At 38.4% G+C, this 17,787-nt stretch overlaps 2 long non-coding RNA genes across 2 annotated transcripts; one reads left to right on the top strand and one right to left on the bottom strand.

The window, feature by feature from the left end:
- Positions 1-10,167: 10,167 nt before the first annotated feature.
- LOC123733282 (uncharacterized) lies at positions 10,168-12,932 on the bottom strand. Its single transcript, XR_006763719.1, has 2 exons — positions 12,756-12,932; positions 10,168-10,421 (listed from the first exon to the last, which is right to left on the bottom strand). It is a non-coding gene; the product is annotated as an uncharacterized lncRNA (long non-coding RNA).
- Positions 12,933-16,298: 3,366 nt separating this feature from the next.
- LOC123733279 (uncharacterized) lies at positions 16,299-16,914 on the top strand. The gene is made up of 3 exons (XR_006763718.1): positions 16,299-16,387; positions 16,466-16,641; positions 16,728-16,914. It is a non-coding gene; the product is annotated as an uncharacterized lncRNA (long non-coding RNA).
- The last annotated feature ends 873 nt before the right edge of the window (positions 16,915-17,787 follow it).

Here is a 17,787-nt window from a genome sequence, read left to right as displayed (position 1 = left end):
TGCACTGGAACTATCCCTCTACACCCTTTACACATGTACTGCACTGGAATAATCCCTCTACACCCTTTACACATGTACTGCACTGGGATTATCCCTCAACACCCTTTACACATATACTGCACTGGGATTATCCCTCTACACCCTTTACACATGTACTGCACTGGAATTATCCTTCTACACATGTACTGCACTGGAAATATCCCTCTACTACACATGTAAACCAAACACCATGAGATTAGAGAACACATTGGGTGGTATCTTAGATCTCTTACTAATCATGGAAGTTTGATGACAACGGCCCAATCCTACATTTACATAAGTGTTCAGACCCTTAACTCAGTACTTTGTTGAAACACCTTTGGCAGCGATTACAGCCTTGAGTCTTCTTGGGTATGACACTAGAAGCTTGGCACAACTGTATTTGGGTAGTTTCTTCCATTCTTCTCTGCAGATCCTCTCAAGCTCTGTCAGGTTGGATGGGGAGCATCGCTGCACAACTATTTTCAGGTCTCTCCAGAGATGTTTGATCGGGTTCAAGTCCGGGCTCTGGCTGGACCACTCAAGGACAACAGTGCAATAATATGTAACAACTTCACAACAAATACACACATCTAAAGTAAAGGAATGGAATTAAGAATATATAAATATTTGGACGAGCAATGTCAGAGTGGCATAGACTAAAATACAGTAGAATAGTATAGAATACAGTATATACATATGAGATGAGTAATACATAGACAGATACAGTAGAATAGGATAGAATACAGTATATACATATGAGATGAGTAATGCATAGAGAGATACAGTAGAATAGGATAGAATACAGTATATACATATGTGATGAGTAATACATAGACAGATACAGCAGAATAGGATAGAACCTAGTCTGTTCATTATATACTTCTACATGATGTATTGTTACACCATGTAGGAGCAGTATAGACCTAGTCTGTTCATTATATACATCTACATGATGTATTGTTACACCATGTAGGAGCAGTATAGACCTAGTCTGTTCATTATATACATCTACATGATGTATTGTTACACCATGTAGGAGCAGTATAGACCTAGTCTGTTCATTATATACATCTACATGATGTATTGTTACACCATGTAGGAGCAGTATAGACCTAGTCTGTTCATTATATACATCTACATTATGTATTGTTACACCATGTAGGAGCAGTATAGACCTAGTCTGTTCATTATATACATCTACATGATGAATTGTTACACCATGTAGGAGCAGTATAGACCTAGTCTGTTCATTATATACATCTACATGATGTATTGTTACACCAACACAAAAAAAGGAAATTATATTATTTTATACTAATACAATTGCTCAGAGAAAGAGATTTAGTTTAAAATGTAATTCTCAAAAGGTTGGGGTCTGAATTATTGCCTCCCATGTTTTCAATACTCCAGCACCCTCCCCTTGGGAGGATAACGACACTGAAATGTTTTATGAGATTAGAGAACACATTGGGTGGGATCTTAGACCATTCCTCCATACAGAATCTCTCCATGTCCTTGATTTATTTAGTCTGTCTTATGGACTGCCCTGTTCAATTCAAACCACAGGTTTTCAATGGAGTTCAAGTCCGAAGACTGAGATGGCCATTAAAAATGTTGATTTTTGTGCCCAATTAACCATTTCTTTGTGGATGTTGATGTGTCTTGCTGGAAGATCCTCTTATGGCCAAGTCTCAGCCTCCTAGCAGAGAGGTAACCAGGTTTTGGGCTAAAATATCCTGGTAGTGGGTAAAGTTTATTTATTTATTTCATACAGTAATTTTAGCTCATCTTTATCAAGGGTATCAATAACTAGGTGCTTATTTTGATATCTAGTTATTTGACTGAATCAGAAATACAGATGTGGAGTAGATGTAGTTTGTTTTAAATTCTCATAAAAATCTGAACTAATCAAACACTTGTTGCTCTTTGTACGTGTTGATATAATATTCATATTTGATGGAGAGGAAAAAAATGTTTCCCTAAACTGCTTTATAATATTATAATTCAATGAAGAATAAAAATTGTTTTCCATCCTCAACTGCGTTTCCTCCCTCCAGACAGCAGATGGCGACATGTGTCTTTCAGGCGATGTTTCTAGTGTGACGTATAATCTAGTGGACGGAACGCTTCTTCAACAACTGCAGCCACCTCGGTAGCTCGCTAGCCGACAAAGTCTGAACATTCAAGTTCTTTAGACACTTTCCTGGTTTAACTGTAACTGTGATTTAAACATACTTATGTGTAAACAACTAGCTACCCCATTTAATTTAATATTTACGTTGTAAGTCAACTAGCTGGCTGGTTAAGTTAGCACTAGCCTAGCTAGCTAACATCCCCCGACCATGCGCTCACTAAGCTACTCTCCTCCTGCTAAAGAAGAGGTCTGTTGGACGGAGAAAGAAGCTCTGGGGCTGAACGTTGTCGTGAAAGAGGAGAAGGAAGAGGAGGATGTCACAGTAAAACAAGAAGTAGAGGGTGAGGCTGTTACAGTGAAAGAAGAAGAGAAAGACGTTACAGAGAAAGAAGAGGAAGACGCGTTCAGAGTGAAAGAGGAGGAGGATGTTATTGTGAAAGAAGAGGAGGAAGTGAAAGAAAATGAAGACGTTTTTGGAATGAAGGATGAAGAGGGGGAGATTACTGTCACATTAGAGGAGGACGAAGAAGAGAAGACTGGAGGACTGATTAACACCAGTAAATACAGTGAGTACTATCTAATAAAACAGGGACATTGATCTGATTAACACCAGTAAATACAGTGAGTACTATCTAATAAAACAGGGGCATTGATCTGATTAACACCAGTAAATACAGTGAGTACTATCTAATAAAACAGGGACATTGATCTGATTAACACAAGTAAATACAGTGAGTACTATCTAATAAAACAGGGACATTGATCTGATTAACACCAGTAAATACAGTGAGTACTATCTAATAAAACAGGGACATTGATCTGATTAACACCAGTAAATACAGTGAGTACTATCTTATAAAACAGGGACATTGATCTGATTAACACCAGTAAATACAGTGAGTACTATCTAATAAAACAGGGACATTGATCTGATTAACACCAGTAAATACAGTGAGTACTATCTAATAAAACAGGGACATTGATCTGATTAACACAAGTAAATACAGTGAGTACTATCTAATAAAACAGGGACATTGATCTGATTAACACCAGTAAATACAGTGAGTACTATCTTATATAACAGCGACACAAACTCTGCAGTTGTTGAACTAATGTGTGATTTTTAAAAGGGCATTCTACACTCAAATATGTTTTTGTACTGTATGAATTGTTCATGAAGTCCTCCAGGGATTTTTTTAACTTTTCCTGTTGAAAAGTGATATATAAATACAGTAAAGTATAAACACACTAAAGGGAAACAAATAAATGTTTTGAGCAAAATAGTGTTTTTTTAACAACTGCAAACTAGAAGGAGTGAGTGATGTCATAGTAAGGCCTTCAAGGAGTTGGCTTGATGGGAAGTCGTGATGTCATCCAATAGGAGACTGATCTTCATGTGAATATTCATTATTCTTTTTAAAATCCTTCCTGTTCTGTCAAGTTGGTTGTTGATCATTGCTAGAAAGCCGTTTTCAAGTCTTGCTATAGACTTTCAAGATGATTTAAGTCCGAACTGTAACTAGGCCACTCAGGAACATTCAATGTCATCTTGGTAAGCTCCTCCAGTGTAGATTTGGCCTTGTGGTTTAGCTTATTGTCCTGTTAGGACAGTTTTTTGTATTCAGATCTCTGAAATGCTCTCTACCTACGTAACATTTAGTGTCTCCTTATGTTACGCTGGAAAAACAGTTTTCATGGGCACAGAAATCCTAAATCATTTCAGAGTTTGCTAAATCCAATGGTTCTAACCAAGAGTCACCTTAACTTTATTGACAACACCCAAATGGATACTGTCATTAACGTGGTTCTTCAATAATTACACATAATTCTTAATACTGTAGCTGTTTATTTACAGTCACATGTTCAACTATCATCAGCTGATCCAGGAAATCATTTTCTGAATGACAGTCACATGACAAACATCACGACATGCAACAACAACCAAAGTGCTTCTTCATTCATTACTCTGGTAAAGACAGTTATGCCGTGCTCCACGTTGGATCCAACATCCCAAACAAATCGATGTTTATAATGTGTTACTGTCTGGCTGATTTACAGTAGGGTCTCATTACTCTGTTTGTGCACAGAGATACACTCCACGTTGGATCCAACATCCCTACTTTGCTCATAATGTGTAGAGAACTGTTCCTTGATGGATAGGCTATTGTTCAACACACAGAGCTATTTTCCTTTATTCAGGACATTTAGAATGACAACACATTACAGAGTAGCCTAGTGGGATTATTCACAAAATTATCTGGTGATCAGGTTATGAAACGTCACGACAGACATTTTAGTGTCCATGTTTCACCTGAAATATTAAATGATTTCTAGTCCTCCTTCTATGTCGTTGTTAGATAAAGTTATGGGTCCTACAGTAGGTCTATGTTATTGTTAGGTGAAGTTATGGGCCAATTTGTTAAACACTTAGTGTACAAACCCTCATTGTCAGGCTGATGTTAAAGCTAGCCAAAGAGCATTTTACTGGTTGAAGTGTTTTTTAAGTGTAAAGCAGTTGATTTGCGACAATAACACAAACATATTAAGCAGGAGGTTCAAACGAGCTTTACAATTATAATCCAAAAGTAATGTGAAATGCACTCATATGCAACCTGTAAATGGAGGCTATTTTTGCTGTCAGCCTATGAGAACTCTCCTGAGTTTTCCCCCACAGTGCTGAATTAGTGAATAGACAGAACTTAATGTGAGTTTACTTGAGTAGCACTCCTGATCTTGTCCTGATAGTGCGCTGTAATATTCAGAATACATTGTGAAAAACGATCATCTTCGCTCACCATTTTTGCTCCAGGCAGATATACTACATCCATAACTAGTGGTTTCCTCATTACCAGATATCCTACATCCATAACTAGTGGTTTCCTCATTACCAGATATACTACATCCATAACTAGTGGTTTCCTCATTACCAGATATACTACATCCATAACTAGTGGTTTCCTCATTACCAGATATACTACATCCATAACTAGTGGTTTCCTCATTACCAGATATACTACATCCATAACTAGTGGTTTCCTCATTACCAGATATACTACATCCATAACTAGTGGTTTCCTCATTACCAGATATACTACATCCATAACTAGTGGTTTCCTCATTACCAGATACACTACATCCATAACTAGTGGTTTCCTCATTACCAGATATACTACATCCACAACTAGTGGTTTCCTCCTTACCAGATATACTACATCCATAACTAGTGGTTTCCTCATTACCAGATATACTACATCCATAACTAGTGGTTTCCTCATTACCAGATATACTACATCCATAACTAGTGGTTTCCTCATGACCAGATATACTACATCCATAACTAGTGGTTTCCTCATTAGCAGATATACTACATCCATAACTAGTGGTTTCCTCATTAGAATGGAGGAGTTTCTACAACCAAATTGCGTGTGCATCGCTGCAATTTTAGCAAACACAGAAAGGGGCCTATATTGGAGGCCAAAGGTCATCTGGCACACTGCTTAGGTCTTGACTGTCTTGTCAAATGTTGTACAACTTCATGGGTACTCTCTGGTCATCCCTTTTTACCTCAAATAAACAGTGGATTTCTGCTGTTGTGGGCATTTAACCATCTGTATGACTTTGTTGTTCACACAGGAGAGATGGGACTATCGTGGATCCTCTGGGGAGCCTCAACAACCTCATGATGCTGACGAGGCAGAGAAGAGTCTCTCCAGATCAGAACTCCTCAAGAAACACCTGCAGAGACCCACAGGGAAGAAATCTCACTGCTGCTCTGACTGTGGGAAAAGATTCACCTCATCAGAAAAACTTAAAATACATCAAAGAATTCACACTGAAGAGAAACCTTTTGGCTGTTCTCAATGTGGGAAGAGTTTTACCAAGTCAAGAAGCCTGATATCACATCAGAGAACACACACAGGAGAGAAACCTTTTAGCTGTAATCAATGTGGAAGGAGTTATGCCCTGTTAGGTAGCCTGACAGCACATCAGAGAACACACACAGGAGAGAAATCATTTAGCTCTACTCAATGTGGGAAGAGTTTTTTAGTTCTAGCTGTCTGAAGAGACACCAGAAAACACACACAAGAGAGAAAGCTTTTAGCTGTAATCAATGTGGAAGGAGTTATGCCCTGTTAGGTAGCCTGACAGCACATCAGAGAACACACACAGGAGAGAAACCTTTTAGCTGTAATCAATGTGGAAGGAGTTATGCCCTGTTAGGTAGCCTGACAGCACATCAGAGAACACACACAGGAGAGAAACCTTTTAGCTGTACTCAATGTGGGAAGAGTTTTTTCGTTCTAGCTGTCTGAAGAGACACCAGAAAACACACACAGGAGAGAAACCTTTTAGCTGTAATCAATGTGGAAAGAGTTTTACCCAGTCAAGAAGCCTGATATCACATCAGAGAACACATACAACAGAGAAATGAGAGAAACCATATAGCTGTACTCAATGTTGGAAGAGTTTTATTTCATCTAGACAGCTGAAGATACACCATAGAACACACACAGGAGAGAATACTTTTAGCTGTAATCAATGTGGAAGGAGTTATGCCCTGTTAGGTAGCCTGACAGCACATCAGAGAACACACACAGGAGAGAAATCATATAGCTGTACTCAATGTGGGAAGAGTTTTTTTTGTTCTAGCAGTCTGAAGGTACACCATAGAACACACACAGGAGAGAAATCATATAGCTGTGATCAATGTGGGAAGAGTTTTTTTCGTTCTAGCCATCTGAAGATACACCATAGAACACACACAGGAAAGAAATCTTTTAGCTGTGATCAATGTGGGAAGAGTTTTACTACAACTAGCAGTCTGACTAAACACCAGAGAACACACACAGGAGAGAAACCTTATGGCTGTGATCAGTGTGACAAGAGATACTTTGATAAAAGCTCTCTGATTAATTAAACACCAGAAAATTCATGAAGGAGTTGTTTCATGATATCAATGAAATAATGTCACAATGTAGAATGTTTAAACATTGTAGTAGGAGTATTTTAATGATGTCACAATGTAGAACCCTAAACGTTTGTCCCCTGTTCTATTGATTTCAACATGATATGGATATTAGCCTCAGGGGGAAAATCCAGACTCTGAATTGGAAGAGTTACTATTTATGAGATTTAACAAAAAGTGACAAAAAAAATGTATTACACTTACCATGTTGGTGACCCACTTGAATCAAAATGCAACACTTCGAAATGTTTAGGTTTTCAATATATCACCAACTGTTTCTGCTTATTGGTTATTGATTTGGACACGTTAAAACTGTGTTTTGACATTGGGGATATCCCACCTAGCAACATGTCATTGAAAAGACGTTGAAAATAAGACTATGCCCGACATCCAATATATGTTCGTTGTAGTTGAAAGTGAAAGTTGAAAAGAGGTATTTTCTGGTCGTTTTTTCAATGACTTGAAAACAGCTTCATTTCAACGTACTTGCAGCCTATACACATGGACGCAGTATAATAAATTGGTCTATAATCAATTTTATTAACAATCCTACATCACTCCAGTATTTATTTACAACATTCAAGTGCTAATTGTCTTTATTCCACTACTGAAGAAGCATGACTCAAATCACCTCATATTTATAAAAAATAAAATAAAAAAGTACAATTTTTTTTTTATGAAATATATGCATTCACTACTGTACGTCGCTCTGGATAAGAGCGTCTGCTAAATGACTAAAATGTAAAATTTAAAAAATTTAAAACATTCAGCCTGACAAAATCAGATTTTTTTTATTATTTCATGCCTCACCATTAGGTTCTTTATTGTCAATATGTATTAACAAAGGGGTGTACATTTGGTTTTGATATTTCATATTTACAATTCATGTAATACTTATTCATGCAACCAACTGACAATTTTTGGGGTACAATTATATTGACATTGTTATCCTGCTTTTAGAATATCAGGGTTCATTCCCAGATGTGCCAACCCAAATGTACTAGAGCATGACATTGGGGACTGGGCCCCGATCCAACAACATGCCTATCTAGTGAACCCTGAATAGAGAGAGAAGCTCTGCAGTGAGGTGGAAAGTTACTATGGATATTGCAGGAGTTTCCTCTTGAAATCAGACATGTCTGTGGTGAGGACAACTTGGTTGCTGATTGTCTCAAGGGTGGGCAGTTAAAAAGTTGAGTGTTTTGTGTTTAGCCAGTGCATTGCCATGGATCACAATTTATTATGACTGCATGTTTTTCCGTATTGGAGATGAGTTTTGTTTGGGCTCGTTCCAAGGGGATGAGAGTTCTAGAAGCTAGTGAGTTTTAGGAAGACGAGAGTTCTAGAAGCTAGTGAGTTTTAGGAAGACGAGAGTTCTAGAAGCTAGTGAGTTTTAGGAAGACGAGAGTTCTAGAAGCTAGTGAGTTTTAGGAAGACGAGAGTTCTAGAAGCTAGTGAGTTTTAGGAAGACGAGAGTTCTAGAAGCTAGTGAGTTTTAGGAAGACGAGAGTTCTAGAAGCTAGTGAGTTTTAGGAAGATGAGAGTTCTAGAAGCTAGTGAGTTTTAGGAAGACGAGAGTTCTAGAAGCTAGTGAGTTTTAGGAAGACGAGAGTTCTAGAAGCTAGTGAGTTTTAGGAAGACGAGAGTTCTAGAAGCTAGTGAGTTTTAGGAAGACGAGAGTTCTAGAAGCTAGTGAGTTTTAGGAAGACGAGAGTTCTAGAAGCTAGTGAGTTTTAGGAAGACGAGAGTTCTAGAAGCTAGTGAGTTTTAGGAAGACGAGAGTTCTAGAAGCTAGTGAGTTTTAGGAAGACGAGAGTTCTAGAAGCTAGTTAGTTTTAGGAAGACGAGAGTTCTAGAAGCTAGTGAGTTTTAGGAAGACGAGAGTTCTAGAAGCTAGTGAGTTTTAGGAAGACGAGAGTTCTAGAAGCTAGTGAGTTTTAGGAAGACGAGAGTTCTAGAAGCTAGTGAGTTTTAGGAAGACGAGAGTTCTAGAAGCTAGTGAGTTTTAGGAAGACGAGAGTTCTAGAAACTAGTGAGTTTTAGGAAGACGAGAGTTCTAGAAGCTAGTGAGTTTTAGGAAGGATTCTATGGAAAGAAAAAGGACAAAAAATACGATTGTATATTATTATTTAGAAATACGTGTTTTTTTTAATTCTTTTTAATAGTTGACAGCCAGTAGACACCATGTTTATATTGGTGAAGGTGAAGCATTGTAGTTGATTATATTGGGAAATTAAATTGTTTTCTGTTGGTGGTAAGCAAACTTGTCCAAAAGAAATGTAGGATATATTTGTTGTCTTAAGGGGGAAGGTGTTACAGGCTTTGGTTTTTCCATTTATGTTTTGAAGTTGGACTTTAGCACGTCTAGCTCGTTAGCACGTCTAGCTCGTTAGCACGTCTAGCTCGTTAGCACGTTAGCACGTCTAGCTCGTTCGCACGTAGGACGCACTGATTGGTGTCACCTCGTTAGTCAGTATGTGTTACACCTGTGCTGGTTTGTCCATCTCGTTAGTGGGAAGGTGTTTCACCTGAGCTGGTCCAGGTTCTATTTAAGAGTGTCTGGCCCAGTGCTCCAGTTGTCTTGATACATGTGGAGAGTCAACACCTTTAGTTGCTCCACCTTTTTGGTTTGCTTCCTGTCTTTAAGTTTGGTGTGGGTTTTTCTTTTGTTTTCCTCTTCTTGGGCAGATTTAGTGGGTCTCATGGTGGGTGTCTTTTAGGTCCCAGTTGTTGTTACTAGTCAACTTCCAGTGGACACCCCCATAGTGTCTTTCAGAGCCCCTCCTAAAACCCCACCTGTTTAGTTGTGGTTGTTGTCAGTGAGTCTTTGTTAGTCCCTCTTCTGTTTGAGAAACATTTGAGATTTTTCTTGGTGGGGAACGTAACAACAAACAATGTAGTAAAACAAGCTGGTATTTTGGGTTGGATATTGCATCCAATTCTTAATATTTTAATCGATGGCATTTCCATCTTTCAGTTGTTAACCTTCTGTTTTTTATCCACTTATGTTTGTTGTGGTAAATAATTGTTTATTTTTGTTTTTTCCTATGAAGCCATTGTGTTGGATCCATGTCTGAAATGTGCTGTATAAATAAAGCTTGATTTGATTTCAACAAATGAACCCAATGACTGGCCAATCAACAGACTCCTGGTCCCTCTTAGTATGAAAATCAGTATCACGTTTCAAGCCTGCTGAAGACCTGGCACCTAAATGTGACTTCTGTCATCTGATCACTCCAAGCTGCATTAGGTTCAGATCTACCAGGATGGGCCTTTGACAGTCTGGATGCAGCCAGGCCACTGAATATAAATAAGCAACGTAAAGAGATGAATGAGTGGGGAAAAAACAATTTCATAAGAAATGAAGTCACATGTGTTTAGCAGTTGTTGTTGCGGGTGTAGTGAAATGCTTGTGTTCGTAGCTCCAACAGTGCAGTAATATCTAACAATTTCACAGCAAATACCTAATACACACAAATCTAAGTAATGGAATAAGAATAAGAATATATAAATATATGGACGAGCAATGTCAACGCTGCATAGACAGATACAGTAGAATAGAATACAGTATATACATATGAGATGAGTAATACATAGACAGATACAGTAGAATAGAATACAGTATATACATATGAGATGAGTAATACATAGACTAAGATACAGTAGAATAGGATAGAATACAGTATATACATATTAGATGAGTAATACATAGACAGATACAGTAGAATAGTATAGAATACAGTATATACATATGAGATGAGTAATACATAGACTAAGATACAGTAGAATAGGATAGAATACAGTATATACATATGAGATGAGTAATACATAGACAGATACAGTAGAATAGGATAGAATACAGTATATACATATGAGATGAGTAATACATAGACAGATACAGTAGAATAGTATAGAATACAGTATATACATATGAGATGAGTAATACATAGACAGATACAGTAGAATAGTATAGAATACAGTATATACATATGAGATGAGTAATACATAGACAGATACAGTAGAATAGTATAGAATACAGTATATACATATGAGATGAGTAATGCCAGATATTTATAGCCGAGGCCAGATACTTTTTCACAACATTTCCAACCGAGACCATCAGGTTTGTCGGCATGATTAGTGATCATACTGTAGCTCAAACCTACTGTGACTGTTGAATGTCTGACGACGACCTAACTTTATAATAGTTTGTAGCCTACCTACCAGAATCTGCTCGTCTTTCCTTCAAATCATCACATTTATCTGTCTTCTAATGCAGTGGTGTAAAGTACTTCAGTAAAATACTTTAAAGTACTACATAAGTCGTTTTTGGGTTATCTGTCCTTTACTATCTATATTTTTAACAACTTTTACTTTTAATTCACTACATTCAAAAAGAAAATTAAGTACTTTTTACTGCATACATTTTCCCTGACACCCAAAAGTACTCGTTGCATTTTGAATGCTTAGCAGGACAGAAAATTGTCCAATTTGCACAATTATCAAGAGAACAACCCTGGTCATCCCTACTGCCTCTGATCTGGAGGACTCACTAAACACAAATGCTTCATTTTTAAATGATGTCTGAGTGTTGGAGTGTGACCCTGGCTATCCGTAAATTAAAATAACAAGAAAATTGTGCCGTCTGGTTTGCTTAATAAAAGGAATTTTAAACTATCACTTCTTTACTTTTACTATTGATGCTTAAGTATATTTTAGCAATTACATTTACTTTTGATACTTAATTATATTTGAAACCAAATACTTTGACTTTTACTGAAGAAGTATTTTACTGGGTGACTTTCCCTTTTAATTGAGTCATTTTCTATGAAGGTATCTTTACTTTAACTCCAGTATGAGAATTGAGTACTTTTTCCACCACTGTTCTAACGTTCTAGAGACATATGAGCCACAGTTTCAACAGACATTTTGTAACTGCGTGGGCTACAAAGTTACTTTCAATTTCATATAAGGAAATAATGTAACGGTCACTGGGTGAATTCGTTTTGCATTGCCCGGCTCCCCGGGTGCGCAGAGTTTACGCATTTTAGACCATTCCATTGTTCCTTAAAATAAAACTCCACTCACCTGTAGCACCGGGCCATGCAAAACGAACTTTCCACTGTTGCAGGGCACTGAGACACAGAGTTCTAAACCCAGATGCGTTTCTTCAAGACATCTCTCTTACATTATTTTTGATAAACATATAATTTACTGGAAACCAATTTTAGCTGTGCTTTTTCCTCCAGAATGTGAGTTACTGTAGGACTATAATAATTGTTAACAGGCCTACAAACCCAAAAGGTTTTAATTTGAGAATGTTAATTTGTATGCCTCAAATATTAAACTGTCTTAAAATATTTAATGATTAGTTGAATCAGGTGTGGATAATAACTAAAGGATTGAGAAACCCTGAGATAAACATAAAACCATATAATGTAAAAGCTCCTCCACCATCTTTACCAGACGTTTTACTGATAACATGTAGACCTACTGATTAGTTTCCACTTTGAAAACTGCTGTCTGTCAGCAACTCAGCTCAAGTAGCAGTTCTACTAACTAGTAATATCTCATTCCAGGTATTCATTCTCTTACTCTGTCCATTAGAATAGATTATTGTTCAGAAATACTTACTTTATTTTTCAATAATCTCCATATAGTGTTTTCTGCTCTGTCGTCTCAAAATGGATCCTGAACAAAATAACATATTTACTTTCTGTTTCAGCTCAGCCACCTCCCGAGTGGTGCAGTCCCGCCTCTTGCGTCACTGCAGTACCTGGTTAGAGTCCAGGCTGCATGACTGGGAGTCCCATAGGGCGGCGCACAATTGGCACAGCGTCGTCAAGGTTTGGCCGGGGTAGGCCGTCATTGTTAATAAGAATTTGTTCTGACTTACCTAGTTAAATAAAAGTGAAATAAAAATAAAATATCTTCCACTAGATGGCAGTAAACACCTGCTGTAACCTGACTTTACAGGAGTATCAATATGATATAAACAGCTAAACTGATACGAGATCAGCTCTCCTATGAAGACTGTCACAGGTTTACAGCAGTATCAATATGATATAAACAGCTAAACTGATACGAGATCAGCTCTCCTATGAAGACTGTCACAGGTTTACAGCAGTATCAATATGATATAATAAGCTAAACTGATCTGAGATCAGCTCTCCTATGAAGACTGTCAGATGGTTAACAGCAGTATCAATATGATATAAACAGCTAAACTGATCCGAGATCAGCTCTCTTATGAAGACTGTCACAGGTTTACAGCAGCTGACAGTTGCTACTTCATCGCTACTAACTCAAACTACCTTGGTTTAAATAAAGACAATATATGTAAAGATTAAAAGGTATATAACTTATAAATCATGAGCCTCATCTTGAGGAGTATGTGATTGGATGTTATAGACCCCCATCTGAACAGTTTCTTTTCCCATAGAGACTAAAGGACTATGCTGTGGCCCTCACCATCTGGCCCATAGAGACTAAATGACTATGCACTCTACGCTGCACACCACCTCAACGGGGATGTGGTGGAGGGTAAACCCACGTAAACGCGCTTACACACCTTTTTATTTGTAAAATAGCGTTTACTCAACACTGTATTTAGTTAATTATCGTTTACCACTTATTATGCGTTTCCAGCGTTAAGTCTAAATTCTATCGCAGAAACCGGGCCCAGGTTGGTCAGCATGATAAAGAATCATATCTCAAGGTTACTCTGTCAATTGAATGTCTGACTACGACCTAACTTTATAATAGTTATATGTAGCCAAGACTTACCAGAGTCTGCCCGTCTGTCCTTCAAATCAACACATTTATCCTGCTTCTAATGTTGCAGAGAAATGTGCGCTACATTTTCTACAGTCATTTTGTAACGGTGTAGACTACACAGTTACTTTCACTTTCATATGAGGAAATCACGTCCCTTCTGACGTCACCGGTGTATGGGTAAATAATGATGACAGAAGAGATCTACTAACTAGTAATAATATGTCATTCCAGGTATTCATTATCTTAATCTGTTCTTTATTGTTCAGAAATACTTTATTTGTACTTCTCTCCAATATAGTGTGTTTTCCTCTTTTGTCATCTCACCATGGATACTGCACTCAGCCGTCTCCCCATCCTGATAATAAAGTGTTTTATTGGAATCTTCCACTAGATGGAAGTAAACACCTGCTGTAACTACACTTTACAACAGCATTCCTTATTCATAAAGGCAGTGTCTCAAAGGAGGAGTGCTGAATCAGGATCAGGTCCCCCCTCTCCATGTAATCTGATTCATTATAATCTAGGATCAGGTCCTCCTCTCCATGTAACCTGATTCATTATGATCTAGGATCAGGTCCCCCTCTCCATGTAGTCTGATTCATTGTGATCTAGGATCAGGTCCCCCCTCTCCATGTAATCTGATTCATTATGATCTAGGATCAGGTCCCCCTCTCCATGTAATCTGATTCATTATGATCTAGGATCAGGTCCCCCTCTCCATGTAATCTGATTCATTATGACATAGGATCAGGTCCCCCCTCTCCATGTAATCTGATTCATTATGATCTAGGATCAGGTCCCCCTCTCCATGTAATCTGATTCATTATGATCTAGGATCAGGTCCGTCCTCTCCATGTAATCTGATTCATTATGATCTAGGATCAGGTCCCCCTCTCCATGTAATCTGATTCATTATGATCTAGGATCAGGTCCCCCCTCTCCATGTAATCTGATTCATTATGATCTAGGATCAGGTCCCCCCTCTCCATGTAATCTGATTCATTATGATCTAGGATCAGGTCCTCCTCTCCATGTAATCTGATTCATTATGACATAGGATCAGGTCCCCCCTCTCCATGTAATCTGATTCATTATGATCTAGGATCAGGTCCTCCTCTCCATGTAATCTGATTCATTATGACATAGGATCAGGTCCCCCCTCTCCATGTTATCTGATTCATTATGATCTAGGATCAGGTCCCCCTCTCCATGTAATCTGATTCATTATGATCTAGGATCAGGTCCCCCCCTCTCCATGTAATCTGATTCATTATGATATAGGATCAGGTCCCCCCTCTCCATGTAATCTGATTCATTATGATCTAGTATCAGGTCCCCCCTCTCCATGTAATCTGATTCATTATGATTGTTTTGTCTCATGTCTCTTTATATTCATATAGCCTGGGGGTATTGCTTATTGTATTGCTTACATCTTAATATATAGACTTTTATATCAACCCTCTATCCCAGAAACACCCAGCTATGTTCAGGATACTGATGAATGAAGGGTTTATTACTATTGTATTACTGACTTTAATATCAACCCTCTATCCCAGAAACACCCAGCTTTGTTCAGGGTACTGATGAATGAAGGGTTTATTACTATTGTATTACTTTTTTTATTAACTTAGCTACTGACTTGTTCTATTGTTGTTGTATTGTCAAGAGGTTAACCTGCAAGGAAGCATTTCAGTACATAATACTTGTATTGTGCTTTATATTATTATAGATATTTTAGGGTTGCCATGGATTTCAAGCAGACAATGCCATCAGGTCCAAACCCCAAACAAGGAAATTGTAGGAGACAGGCGTGTTGGGGTTTCCTGCCAGCGTGACCACCCGCTTCACTTCCTGAACATGAAAAAGGCTGAAAGGTGGGATGCAGTAATAAGGAGTTTTTTCAGTTTCTTTTTCAGTATTTTATTTCAGTGTTGATTAATTTTGTTAATTTAGTAAATTGTATTTAGTTATTTAGTGCAGATAATGATGTACTTCTTCTGTAGTTTGTCAAATGCAGTGAACCTGCTGAGAGATGAAGGAGGGGATGAGAGGCCAGAACATCAACCTCATCTTCATGGAGGACATTGATGCCAGATGCAGTGAACCTGCTGAGAGATGAAGGAGGGGATGAGAGGCCAGAACATCAACCTCATCTTCATGGAGGACATTGATGCCAGATGCAGTGAACCTGCTGAGAGATGAAGGAGGGGATGAGAGGCCAGAACATCAGTCTCATCTTCATGGAGGACATTGATTCCAGATGCAGCTACATGTGCAAGTAATTAACCTTTTAATTCAAGATCTCATTGACTTTAACATTTGAAAAGCAGTTTCTCCAACAATAGTTTTAACATGAACATTTTGTCCATAACTTTTTAGAGAAAGTTTCCTGAATTGAAGCATGGGACCAGATTGGTTGTTCCAGGTTTCCATGCTGATGGACATGACTTGCCATGTCAGGTACTTGAACAGGATCATTAATATTATCAGTAGGTATTTATTCATATTTTATAAGGTTTAACCAAATAACCCTTTTACCATGGTATGACATGATTTTATATTTCTAGATGAAATTCAACACCCGATATGTGGAAGGTGCTGGACTGGCAGATGGGGAGCAGATGGAGAGGCTGTGGTCGTATCTGAGGCGCTTTGGGAAGGTCACCAAAGAAATGAGGCCGTCCCATCTTATTGACCTCCTGACTGATGCACTTCTCCACCATGGGAAAACGCCAGAGGCTACGTTAGTACACTTGGAATTGTTATTCATTTACTTGATGCTGGTTGACTCTAGTGATGTTCCTAACATTTCCTGTTGTTTTGATGTAGTGGACTCTCTGCCATAGAGGGTTTCCCCAGCAACAGAAGTTGCAACAGAGGCAAACAGGGAAATTGAATAAATTGCACAGTCTCTTCCAGGTAAACCATTGTATCAATAAACTAAGCATAGAATTTCAGTATTGATTAGAAATGTTGTCACATCTGTCACTGTTGTTATGTTTTAGGAACAACACTGGACAACATTAGGGATTGGGGCAGGAATGTCAGTGTTGTTATGTTGTAGGAACAACACTGGACACCATTAGGGATTGGGGCAGGAATGTCAGTGTTGTTATGTTGTAGGAACAACACTGGACACCATTAGGGATTGGGGCAGGAATGTCAGTGTTGTTGTGTTGTAGGAACAACACTGGACACCATTAGGGATTGGGGCAGGAATGTCAGTGTTGTTATGTTGTAGGAACAACACTGGACACCATTAGGGATTGGGGCAGGAATGTCAGTGTTGTTATGTTGTAGGAACAACACTGGACACCATTAGGGATTGGGGCAGGAATGTCAGTGTTGTTATGTTGTGGGAACAACACTGGACACCATTAGGGATTGGGGCAGGAATGTCAGTGTTGTTATGTTGTAGGAACAACACTGGACACCATTATGGATTGGGGCAGGAATGTCAGTGTTGTTATGTTGTAGGAACAACACTGGACACCATTAGGGATTGGGGCAGGAATATCAGTGTTGTTATGTTGTGGGAACAACACTGGACACCATTAGGGATTGGGGCAGGAATGTCAGTGTTGTTATGTTGTAGGAACAACACTGGACACCATTAGGGATTGGGGCAGGAATGTCAGTGTTGTTATGTTGTAGGAATAACACTGGACACCATTAGGGATTGGGGCAGGAATGTCAGTGTTGTTATGTTGTAGGAACAACACTGGACACCATCAGGGATTGGGGCAGGAATGTCAGTGTTGTTATGTTGTAGGAACAACACTGGACACCATCAGGGATTGGGGCAGGAATGTCAGTGTTGTTATGTTGTAGGAACAACACTGGACAACATTAGGATTGGGGCAGGAATGTCAGTGTTGTTATGTTGTAG

The sequence above is a fragment of the Salmo salar genome, unplaced genomic scaffold (genome assembly GCF_905237065.1).
Source record: "Salmo salar unplaced genomic scaffold, Ssal_v3.1, whole genome shotgun sequence".
NCBI classification, from domain to species: domain Eukaryota; kingdom Metazoa; phylum Chordata; class Actinopteri; order Salmoniformes; family Salmonidae; genus Salmo; species Salmo salar.
The sequence above is the reverse complement of the archived record's forward strand: the minus strand, read 5'-3'. Positions and strand labels throughout refer to the sequence as shown.